Source organism: Lonchura striata, chromosome 1, assembly GCF_050655825.1.
Source record: "Lonchura striata isolate lonStrDom1 chromosome 1, ASM5065582v1, whole genome shotgun sequence".
NCBI classification, from domain to species: Eukaryota; Metazoa; Chordata; class Aves; order Passeriformes; family Estrildidae; genus Lonchura; species Lonchura striata.
In genome coordinates, this window is record NC_140703.1 from 73,549,424 (window position 1) to 73,562,670 (window position 13,247).

The following is a 13,247-nucleotide window of genomic DNA, read 5'->3' on the forward strand; positions in this document are numbered from 1 at the left end:
TACCTCCAAAGTGCACATAACCCCTAGGCACCCCTCATTCCCATCCAGGGCACTAGTGCACTAATGCTGTTGTCCATACTCTAATGGAGATACACAGGGAACTCTTGAGTGCATGGCAGTATGTGGCTGTGGGAGAGGTGTGCTTGTGAAAGCAGGGGAACCTGAAAGTCAGAGGTGGGTGCAATGCAAAACAGCTATGTTGTCTTATGTGCTTCCTCTTTTGGGCCACTTCTCACCACCATGGATACACTGACCTTGGTAGAACTAAGTTTTAGGGGTTTATTTGTTATCATTTTACAAATGGATTGGCCTCGCTATTTTTGTATAATGGAACTACTCTTCCAAGGTGCAGAACAAAGAACAGGTATCCTTAGGAGCAGATACTGCAGAGTGCTCTTTTCCTCATGCTCTTATATCACACTTCTAACAGGTGCTAGCACAGCTCTGTGTGTGTGTCCATACTGTAAGAGGGCTTCAGTGGGTTGGTTGGTTGTTTTATTTGTGACTAGTAAAACCCTAACAGGGAGCAGGCACAAGCAACAGGAGAGAGAAAATACCTAGAGTCAGCTCTGTCCCTGCCATTTATCTATTCTCGTCCACTGGCAAACTCCTGATCTTTCCTGCCTTCACAGCACATTTTCTTTTTTAATCAGTGTTGTAAAAAGAAATTGCTGCTGGTCTTCTGAATGTGTCTACCAGCAAGCTTGAGGAAAAAGTATACACAACTATAGTATACTAGTGTATATTATTCTCTCTGCAGATTTAAGGAAGCTGATCCCTTAGGGTCAGGAAAGTGGGTGCTCAGGCTGTACCTTGCTGGATCACTTCACAGGCTGTGCAGGTGTGTAAGCAGAGTGGTGGCTCTAGGGTGTGAAGATAGAGCTACTTCTCCTCCAGGACTGTTTTATGGAACAACTTGAGATTTGGCTTTCATCTGGGACATCTGTGGATCACATACCATATAGTGAATGTGAATGGAGATCAGTTAATAATTATGCTTGATTGTGTCTTAACCTTCTTAGTGATCAATTTGAGGTAGATATATTTTCCCAAAATGGAGGAGGGGTAGTTTTTCTTCCTCTATGATAAAATGCAGGCCTGCAAAATCCCAAATGGGGGTATGATGATAGCTCTCTGTGGCTTTTCTTTTCCTGCTCACAAGTTTTCAAACAGTGAGTTCTATTCCAGCAGTTAGTTTTTTCTGGAATGTCAATTCAATGACTGTTCTTCTTTTCATTCTGGGTAAGTGGGCAAAGTTTCAATGAAGAAATCAGTTGTCTGTGGTCCTTTGTTGGCCAGCACAACTCTGTGTGTGGCCGTGATGTAAATGGATTTGGGTTGGCTGGACATTTCCTGCATGGCAGCAGGACCTGGTAAGGTGCAGTCTGCCAACACTGCCCTGTTGCTGTGGTGTCCTGGCAGCCAGATGGGTTGGGAACACATGTGCAAGTCCCATTGAATCTGCACCAAGGGCAGCTGTAAATCAAAGAGCCAGAGCTGATCCAAGGCTTCACTAGCACTAACCTATTGATCATCTCAGCAGGCAAGACCAGTTGTGACTGATGTGTTGGGCTGAAATGTTTCTTCTCATTCTATGTACAACCCTCATTATGAACACTCTCCTCTGAAATATCCCTAATTTCTCTTACTGCCAAGGTAAAGTCCCTGACAGTTTCAGTGCCCTCTTTAAATTATTCCAAGTAGGTGGCACTATGATGAAATAACAGCTTTAGTGACTTGTTTCTCTAAGCCAACTTCCCCCTGCCTGCTGCATTTTGTGGCCTCCGTAGAGGAGGCAGCTGTGTTTAGTAGGGTCACGGTTAACCCTTTCTGCAGGGAAAAGCCGAGCTGCTTTTCTTGGTTTCCAGCTTCCTGTGCCTTTCCATACTGGCTGGGGCTGATCTGACCTGCAAAGCACACCTGCCCCCAGACATTCTCTGTGCTTGCCCTTGCTCCTGCCCTGCAGCCATCCCTCCGGGAGCGGGTTTCCCCAGTCCTCCAAATCTCTCTGCTGGTGACCGCCATCCTCCCATGGTAGTTCAGCCAGTTTTCTCTGATGGCAGCTGGCTCAACTGTCTCTGCCCATCCCTGCTGCTGTTCCCCACCCTGTGATTTCTCCTTTGTTATGCCTGGGGCAGAGATTGCTTAAATTGGTTTTGATGCCAAATAATTAATCAGAGCCTCTGGAAAAGCTCTCTTGCAAATTCCCTTATCCCCTCCCACCTCATCTTGCTGTCGTTTCAATAGGCAGGAGCTCTGACTCCTTACAAGTGCAGCAGCACTGGCTGCTGGACTCTATTCCTGTTATGCACCATGGCCTTTGACTCCAGCACCACTGCACACCCTGCTCCATCCTTCTCTCTCCCTCTCTGCCCAGCCCCATTGCAACTTTGACTCTGTTTTTCCATTGACCTAGGCCCATCCCAGGAACCCTGCATGCCAAAGATCTAAAAGCAAATGAGACCAGCTGTCGGACGGTCTGAACCCGCTCTCCTCCTTTTGCACAGTCAGGCTGCCTCCCCAACTCCAGATGCTGCAGCCATGGTCTTTGCAGCCAGGTTAGCATTACCTTGGCTCCCCAGCCCTTTTTGTGGTGCGTGTCATGTCAGCCCAGTGCCTCATCCACCCTTGCCCTGCAAGAATGTGCTGGGAAGCACTGCCACAGGCAACATGAGGCAGACCTCTGCTCCTAACTGCCTGGTATGTTTTTCTATTGCCACTGTTACCTGTATTCCCCTTACCAAGCCAAAACTGTATTACAGCACTGTTGAAATAAATCTATCTCATAGAATAATAGAATAATTTGGGTTGGAAGAGACCTTGAGAGGTCATCTAGTACAATCCCATTGCAATGAGCAGGGGTGTCTTCATCTAGATGAGGTTGCTCAGAGTCCCATCCAACATAGCCCTGAATCTTTCTAGTGATGGGGCATCTACCATCTCTCTGAGTAACCTGTTCCAGTGTTTCACCACCCGCATTGTAAAAAATGTCATCCTTATATCTATCTAGTCTGAATCTGCCCTCCTTTAGTTTAAAACCATTACCCTTATCCTATTGTAATGAGCCCTGCTAAAAAGTTCATTACCATCTTTCTTATAAGCCCCTTTTAAGTACTAAAAGGCTGCAAAAAGGTTTCCTTGGAGCCTCCCCTTCTCCAGGCTGAACAACCTTAATTCTCTCAGCCTGTCTTCGCAGGAAAGACCTTCCATTCCTCTGATCATTTTTGTGGCCCTCCTCTGGACCCACTCCAACAGGTCCCCACCTTTGCTGTTCTGAAGACTTCAGAGCTGATGCAGCCCTGCAGGTGGGGTCTGAGCAGAGCAGAGGGGCAGAATCCCCTCCCTGGCCCAGCTGCCCATGCTGCTTTGGATGCAGCCCTGGACACCACTGGCTTCTGGGCTGTGAGAGCACACTGACAGCTTGTGTCCAGTCTCTCACCCACCAGCACCACCAAGTCCTCTGCAGGGCTTCTCTCAATCCCTTCATTTTATGGATACTTAGGGTTGCCCTGACCCAAGTGCAGCACCTTGCATTTGGCTTTGTTGAACCTTGTGATGTTCCCAAGGGCCCACTTCTTGAGCTTGTCCTGCTCCCTCAGGTGTGTCATCTTAAAACTTGTTGAGGGTGCACTTGATCCTGGAGATATTACATAATATTCTAAGTTGGAGGAGACCCACAAGGACCATGAAGCCCAACTCTTAAGTGAATGGCCCATATGGGGATCAAACACACCACCTTGGTGTTATTAGCACTATGCTCTAATCTCAGTGGCTCAAATTAGAAGTCATATGGTTTGAAACCACCTGCCATGGCAGAGGAAAGGGGGGATTAAACAATCTGGTCCCAATATAGAGGTGGTCCCTGAGGGACATAATTTTTTACCAATCTCTATTGGGACATTCAGCCATTGACCACTCCTTTTTGGATATGACCATCCCAACCTAGTTAGTCTTCATCTGCTTAACAGCATACCTCTCCATTCCAGAGGGAAGGATGTTGTGAGTGCACTGTGCCAAAGGCCTTACAGAACTGCAGGTAAGTGACACCCGTAGCCCTTCCCTAGTCCTCTGCTGTAGTCACCCCATCACAGAAGGCCTCTGTGTTGGTTAGGCAGGACTTGCTCTTGGTGAAACTGTGCTGGCTGTTTCAAATCACCTCCCTGTCCTCCATGTGCCGTAGCACAGCTGTGCACTCAGAGAGCGTGGCCTCTGAAGCCAGAGGGATTGTCAGGATGAGATCTTACGCCACACTGGCCACTGCTGTCCCCTCAGGCGGGCCCATGGGCAGCGACCATTGCCACCACAGCAAACTTCCTCGTACGGACATTGCGTGGGGCTGCAGTGAGAGTGTGACTGGTGTGGCAGCCTCTCCCCTGGCAGAGGCAGCGTGTACACCCTGAACAGCCCTGTATTGTCAGGCTTGTATTTCTCAGCTTAGGCATGTAAAGGTGAATGGCCTCCTTTTCAACTTCCACAGAAGCTGAAAATCAGCTTCTCAAAAAAATATGGGGGTGAGGTGCAAATAACATTTCTGCAGTTTCCCACCCACTTGTCCCTGCACCCCTGACACCGTTCTGGAGTTCTGGAGTACGACTGCTTCTTCCAGCACGCACGCAGAGCCGAGTGTCTCGGGTGGACTTTCCACAAAGAAGCACCCAACGCTGTGATTGACACACAAAGCAATGGACAGGTGGGTCCGTGGGAGGAAAAGACAGGGAGAGGTTCTTGCAGAGCCCTGACTCAGCCATCAAGTTCCAGCAAGGGCCCCAGTCAGCACCCTGTTTCATCCCTGGCAAGAGGCGTATGGACAGGAGTGCCACTCCCTGCACCTTGTCACCATGGCTGCCACCTGCCCGAGCTGCTAAGACACCCATCAATGCCAGAATTTGCACTTCAGCCTCCCTACGCCCGCCAATGCTCTGAACATAAGGTTGGCCCTTTCTGCAAGCTTGCAGATATTTCAGATCCAAAGCTCCTCACTGTCACTCAGCAAATCCCTGTTGATTCCAAGCAGGTTTGGGCCGGGCCCTTAGGAAGGGTGTAACTCCTTAAAAACACTGCAATACCACCCAGATGCTTTCTGCACTCGCCTTTTGCAACATCAGGTCCCATTTCACACAGTAGCTATTGCCTCCTGCCAGCAGATCTCCACATGGGACGCACAATTCCCAGCTGAGACTGTGCCCACCCACTGCTGGCAGTGATGGTGCCCCTGTGCTGGGCAGGTTGAAGAGCCTACACTGATGTGTGGTCATGCTCTCACAGACATTTCAGCCACTTCTAGTTTCTGTTGGTGGCTGAAGAAAAGACTTCATTACTTAGAGGAGGAGGGAGAGAACTCCCTAGAATGTTATGGCTTAACAAATCCAAGAGTCTTTTTTCTCCTGCTGTTTTGGATGTTGGGTAGCCATTTATTTGTGTGTGAGTCCACGAATCAGAGAAGCTTGGGACAGCAAGATCAGTAAAGCAGGAAGGTTTTACATCTTGCTGGCTCCCAACCCAGCAAAACTCTTAGTCCATGGCAATGAGGCTATTTGACTTCCTTCAGACCCAGAGGCAGAGCTGGTTTTGCTCCTAACAACCCAGAGCAGCATGGTGCAGCCTTTTTATATCAGCAAAACCACAGTGGAGTCTTGGCTAATCTAATTTCTCCCAGTATTTTACACCACCATCTTCTTGTTATAATTTACATAATGCACCTCTCAGGTCAGTGACCCATCTTAGTTATGTCTTTGGGACATCTGGGAAATTTATTAAACAACATCTGGCAAGTATTAAACAGTGATAACATCATATAAAGCATGACAATGGTCTCCAGAAAGAATCCTTTGATGACACCTAGGATGTGTGAAAAGCCTGGAAAGAAAAGCAACTGGTGAACCCTGTGGTCCAGGTAAAATTTCCAGTATGGCCCTGGGGCTAAAGTTCACAACAGTGAACCTGGAATGGCTCTTCCACCTTTTAGCCAGATGTGGGTGACACAGGAGGGAGAATTTAATCCTGTTATTAGGAATGATGGCTTGGGCTTAATTAAAATATTGCCCAGCTAGGCACAGAGTATGTGTTCAATTGAGGGTAATAAAAAATGTTTGAAAGCATCCAACAGAGGCTGTTGGAAAAATTGCCACACTCAGCTATTTACTCAGTTTTTGGTTTCTTATCTGGTAAGAATTTAACTAGCTCACCAGTCCCAGCAAAGTTTCCCAGAGCAGATAAGGCTTGTGCAGTGAGCGAGAACACGCGTGTCTCCCACACCACAGCTGTACAAATGGAGCTGAACCCAGCTCTGATCCCACAGTTCCAAAGGGAGCAATAATGAAAATAATAGTTTTTATTGACACAGAATAAGTATAGCAAAAAGTAGGATTCCCAGCAAACGTTTTAAAACCTGGGTTAAGGACTCAAGTTTTATTTTGGCCCTTATAATTATTTATGTTTAAAGGGATATTTTCAGCAGAAGAGGCTAATAGAAGATAAAATAATTAGATTATAAAAGAGAATTAGTTTGGATCAGAAAATAATTAAGGCACATTGAGGAAAGATCTTTTTGCCAGTAACACTATGATAGGTGAAAAATAAAATTAATTACAAGGAAATATTTTAACTCCTCATCCACCTCCCTGGTTTCCAGTGGCTTGAACACCTTCAGGAGCAAGAACTATCTAGGCAGGCATTTCAGTCAGCTTTGCTCTGTGCCCTGAGGTGAAAGAGGGAAAAAAAAAGTAAAACCAAAAATATTTAGATGTCTAAAGAAAAAAATTGCTAATGAAATAGATAATTGTATCACCCAGCTGTGCTGGCAGGTGGGAGGCGGGTTCAGCTGTCCTTGGGGGTCAGAGACCTAAAGGGGACTCTCAAAGACACAGGTGATTTCTGGCACAGAGCCGGAAAGTGTGTCCACACCCAGCAGAGGTGAAAAGTGATGACCAGAAACACCTTCCTTTTTCTTGGTCAAGGAAAAAGAGCAGCATCAATGAAGTAACTTCTTCACTTGTTCACAGACACGTGAGACCGATAACCTGGAACTGCATTTACTATGCATTATTTCACAGGAATTAGAGCTGAAAGGGGAATGCTGCATAACTCAGTTTTACCTCCTCACAGCCAAGAGGGATAACCTTGATTCCAAGCTTATTTTTGTGTTTATTCATTGCTTATTGTAAAGATTAAAGTCGTGCTGGAGCTTCCTCTGCAGGAAGAGCCTGGCTTGCCAAACTGCCACCCACGCTTTCTCCCTGTGGCATTTCCCCTGTTCTTCCGAGCACCGAGGTGGGGTTGATATGGAAGTTATATGGGCTTACATGGAGAAACGCCTTGTCCACCCCTTGTCCAAGCCCCCATCCCTCTGGTCCCTCCAGCGACAGCAGAGACAGTTGTGGATGATTTTAGAGGTGGTAGTGGAAGCCACTCAGATGAATTTAAGTGCCTGGAGGGCTGGGTGTCAGCTGGATGGGGGTTTCCTTTATTACAGCTCTGAATTGAGTAGGTGTCTGACATCTGTTGAAACTCTATCAAGTACCTAAATAGTCTCTTGGATCTCATCCCAAAACCTATCTAACCCCTTTATCACTGTGTAGGAAAACCTGATTAGCAGTCAAAGGTTTTGGCAGTCAAAGACATCCTACCAACTAATCACCAACCAAAGGGAACACTTCACAGCCTCTGGAGGACCGACCTGTACACCTTTATGTCCTTGCAAATGGTCTTGTGACATCACCTGGTGCAATTCACCATCTTAACTTATTCCTCAGCAAGCTAACTCTCACTTTTTTTCTTTTTTTTTCTTTTTTTTTTTTTTCCTTTTTTAACAGTTCTGGTATTTTGCAGAAAGATACCCAAAGAGCTGGGAGGTATTATCCAATCGACCACTGAAGAATAGCCAGCTATTAAACATGATTAAAAGCTAGCAGAAAATACATTGTTTCTTGATGGATCTGTTAGAAAGATAGGAAGAAATGTTACTTTTTTTACACACTTACTAACCAATTAAAAAAGGTGAATATTAGAAATAAGATGTCACAATCTGCAAATCTGAAGCAGAATCAATTTCACTGGATCATACTTCAGTTGTATTTGACTTGAAGAATGCTTGAAGAATAAGGGCTACCTGATCTTGCTTGAGCATTTCCTATATTGGAAAGGCTGCTTTGATTAACTAAATTAATTTTATATTTATCTTGATAAAATCCTGGAAAATTCCTGTGGTAGATATACTTCACTTAACCTAAAGCATGGGTACATTATTTTAGCTTATTTTGGTAAGCTGTCTGTGCTGTGGAACCAATTTGAACATTGGGCAAATTATGAGCACTAGCCAAGCCCAGCAACACTGACAGCAAAAGCCCAAATATTTGTTATTTTGGGGTTTAGCTATAATTTTCAGAGGGTGGAGGACACCACTGAGGACTGAAACATGTTGCTGAAGTGATTCCTTTAGTCTGCAGGGTTCAAAGCCACATCTCCATCTAATCTCAGGAGAAAGAGGCAAAAGTACCTCCCTCACTGGCACAGCTCACAAGCCCTCACTAGCTGTCCTGGGCTGTGGTATAGAAATGTAAGCCTTTCCAGAAAGTGGTGGATTTCAGAAATCTGGCCAGTAACTTCTGGGCCTAATTGGAGAGTATTTTGAAAACTTTCCTCATCTCTTCCTTTGCTCTCTGGAATTTCAAAGGGAGCACAAGCTGTTTTATTCCTGAAGCTAGACTGTGGCTACAACTCTGTCATAGCACAAATCAAATAAGAAAAAAAAAAAAAAAACCAAAAAAAAACCACTAAAAAGCTACTTTTAGAGATTGTGCTGTGATTTTCACATCAGCAGGAAGTGCTATTATATTGTAGTGCTGAAAGTGTACTGAGTGCCACAGAAAATGAAAAAGAGATGCAAATACAATTAACCAGGCAAACTGGAGCTTTGCATAGCTAAAAGGGCATGAACAATCTTGTTTTTTGTGCCCTTATGTTTTTTATTTCATGTCTCTGAAGCTATAGACATGTATGGAATTTTGCTGACTTACAGACAAAATACCTGTTCCTGGGATCTACAATGGGCTGCACAGCAATGCAACATGTCTTGACACAAGGAAGAATGACCTCACCTGGGGCTGTGAGCTGCAGTTTGGAAATAAAATGTTTCAACATCAATAGCAATCCCTGGCAGGAACTCTGCATGTTCTGATCTTTAATGGAATTTCCTTGTGGCTTCACATAAATGCTGTCAATCCAAATAATTTCCAGTAGATTCCATCTCTTTTGAAATAATAGAAACTACTGCAAGTGATTTATGAGCGCCCTTGTCGGAGGCTCTACCCATAATGATAAAATATCTAGCAGTAAAACACCTGGTGTGGTTCAGACATTATTTATTTTACACTTTTTGCACAAACTAGACATGTACAGAGTTGCTGTAAGGTTGTTATAATCCCATTTTTCTGGTGTCCAGACAACATCCCCTGCACAACTCAGGACAGCAGCCATCCCATACCAGGCAAATGCCAGCAGGAGCACCGTGTTCCTTCCCCACACTGGCCCACTGTGAATGCCTCCTGGTGTCATTTTGGTTTGGAACCTCACACCCTGTGGGTCACCAAGACCTGAAATTTGCCTCTCTTCCCATCCTCTCAATTTTCTCTGAAACCCCAAAATATTTGGGGAGCAACTTTTTCCTGCTGTTTTTTTGCATTTGTACACTTAGCTATGTGCCAGGACAGCCCAACACCCAGTTCCTCTGTACTGCCTTGACCATGAAAGACATCCCAGTCCTTCACCAGCCGGACTAAGAAGGGACTGCACACACAGGCTGGAGAGAAGAGAGAAACTGAGGTGTGTGCAGCAGAAGGATGGCAAGCCCGTGGCTGCTGCTGCTGAGATCAGACACAGCAACATGGGGCAAAAGTGGTCTGCCAAAAGTGTTGGGAATTATACTGGGGCTCTCTTGGAGGGGTATCCTAGCACAGAGAAGGGGCTCTGGTAGGGAAGCCCCAGCTAACACTCTCAGCATGCACTGAATGTGTGGGGTTTGAGCACTTCCCCTTGAGCATGCCTCAAGCAATTCCAATCTCTTTTTCAAAATGTTATCCTTTTATGTAGTCAAATAACAAAGGAACAGATTTTTTTTCCCCCCATGGTCAATTTATTCTGCCACCCACCATTTACTCATAAAAATGTCAGTTCAAACAAGAACCACTCAGCAGCAGGCATGTGATGGTGCTGAGAAAGAATCACAAATAAGGAGCAGCAACTTGGAAAAAAATTATTTATTAGCAAAAGAAATTATCAGTACCCATTAAATTATGCCAGCAAGTCACCAAGCACCTGTTCAGCTGGAGCCCTTGACTTTGTGCCAGATTTTAAGTACTGAGAGTATCTGGAAAATGAAAACATTGCAAAAGACAATGGCTTTATTGGATGTGTCCCTTTCCCTGCCTGAAGCAAATCCCTTTATGGTGTACTTGAATAAAATTAAGAGCAGAGGTAGAAACATTCCTGACCCAAAGGGATTTGATTTTCTTTCTTTTGGGGTGCTGGTTGAAGGGGATATTTCTTGTATTTACCTGGAGTTTTTGTAATTCTGGATGCCTACATTTCTTAGGAATAAGCTCAGTGACCTTTCTGAGGAGCTGCTATGTGGCTCTTTGCAATTTTTTGGCATAGTATCTCTGTTTCTTCCATGTCTACAAGATCCCTTCCCATGGATCTCTGCAGTGGGCTCTGCTGGGAATCCTGTGGGCAGCAGCATGATGACAAGCAAGGAGGAGAGACACTAGTACCTGGAACATTATCTTCCCTGGAGCTCCACCACCCTTTGGAGACGGAAATCAAGGACTCCTTCCTCATATTCATTTAGCAATAACTGCTGATCCAGTCCTAAATGACCCAGTCCCTTTGGTTTGTTCCAAGTCCAGCTGATTCAGTCTATGTGTAGACTTAATAACCATCTGAGCTTCTTTCCCTTGTTCTGTGTAGTTAAAATGCAGCTGCAGAAAAATCCTTGAGATATTTCAGGGAACATCCTGGCAGTTTGCAGCTTACCTTATTTTCAGATCTGCCAGTACATGTCTCCTCAAAGAACTTGGAAGTCACCTTCCACCACCTAGTCAGACCCAGGGAAAAGCCTTTCTTCTCTCTTGGACTATTCTGCACACCAGAGATTTCTTGGTACCCAACAAAAACACAGAAGTGAGACAAGTTCTCAGTTCTTCCAGCCTATGGCAGCTGCTGGCAAGAAGTCTGGGGAGAGTGTCAGGGCTGAAAAGGCACTGTCCCCTGGGCAACAAAAAGTGGGTATTAGAAAAGTCAGGACTGGGAAGAACACATATAAAGTTTGTAAGGATGTCAGGGAGAGCCTAAAATAGCAGACAGATAATTCAGACTACTGGGGCAAGAGTTCCAGGGATTTCTTCACCAGCAGCCTTCGTACCCTAAGGATACTGCCATGTTCAAAGTGTTCTCCACCTCTTATTGCACAAAGCAGGGGAAGAGCCAACATCCTTACTCCTTTCCAATCTATTACAGACAAGAGTTATGAAACAGATAAATACAAAGTCACCACTTCACCCTTCTCAAAGCTATGCATAATAATTTATGCTGTCATCAATTATTGACTCATTCAATGAAATACTGGTTCAGTCCCTAGTTGTTATCTTCAACTGTCACCCCAATTTATCAGCAAGGGTCATAAATTATAAGCAATTGCCCATAAAAATCAAAAGTTCTTCTATTTATACCTAATGTTTCTTTATCTCCTGTAGAATATGCAGGAAAGAAACATAACAAACCAGAACACTTGGGCAAGAAAAGGGTCACACTGGCCCATGAACATTTTTTTCAGCTGCAGAGTAATTATTTTAATAAAAAAGTTGTTGGGATTTTTTGCTGTTGTTTTTTTTTAACATTAGCAAAGCATCTAACATTTTCCCTGGCTTAACTCATGTGTTTATTTTTGAGGTTTTACATAGCAAACACATTATCTGAGACTTGTGCTGTTAGTCTGGAGTTTGTCTATACCACAGAACTGAGAAGAGTCCTTCTAAGCATCAATGCCATGCTGTAGTCCAGCCCCACCTCCCCCAAACCCCAGAGAAGCATGATCTGCCTTCATCTGACAAAGGAAACTGCCCTCAGCTCAACAGCATTTTTGTGTATTTTGCTCTTTGGTTTTGTGTCTGGTTGTTTCAGGTCAGCAGAATCATTCCAGCAAGCTGACCTCTCCCCACTCTGCTGGTAACATTTCCCTCTTAGGTACAAGGTGGTGTATAACCTGGATGTATATCCTTTTTTACTACATACTTAGTGGCCCTTGGCCAAACAAGTCTTCCTGAAGCCTTAAGCTTCATTTATTATTTCCTGTACAGAGCAAATCCTCACAGTCTTGCATAATTTCTGTTAACTTTACAGCTCCAAATTGCTGCCCATTGACCAACAGCAGTTAGCTCGAGCATGCAGCTGCCTGCTTGGTTCCTGTCAGGACAGGAGCTCTCCTAATGAGGAGAGCTGCCCACTCTCCCTGCCCACGGGCACCAGTGCCAGCTTTGCACACAGCTTTGTGCACTTCAGTGCCCAAGAGCTCTTCAGGTGCTGCAGATTTTGCCCCATCAGCATAACAATCTTACTCTGTCACCCTGTGCTCTTTTTTTAATCTCCTGCACTGCTCTTTTTTAATCTCCTGCTGCTGAAACTCAGCAGATTTTGAGCATTCTCCGAGTTTTGTGCATAACCCCCTTGCCACGTCCTACATTTTTTTCAGTAGTCAATGGAGCCCTTGCTCTTTGATACCCACAAAGGAAGAGAGAGCCACTTGGCCACGCCACATGAAGGAGCCATCTGATGGGATGTGTGGCAGGTATTTCACAAGTCGTTGAACTGCCAGGAAAAAAGTTTTAAAGTGGGAAATGAAGAAAATCTAGGGAATGAAAAAACAGGGAGTGGGCATTTGAGAATTTGACTTGTCCATACGTCCTGGGGCACAGCCTGGATACATCCCAGACAGCTTCACAAGCATGTTCTCATCTCCAGGAAAAGCACTGGGCATGGGGATAGCACCCAAAGGGCCCTGGGATCGTCGCTGACTGAGAGCACCACACAGACACATAACCTCCAGGGCACAGCTATAACCTGGCACGGATGCATTGGAGGAACATGTTGGTGTAGGCTTGACAGAGCTTCTGCCTGGAAAGCTCTTTTTAATAGTCACTGCTTTTCTTAATTTTGTTAACAGCATGAGATTTCAACTCTATCCCTTTAGTTCCTCA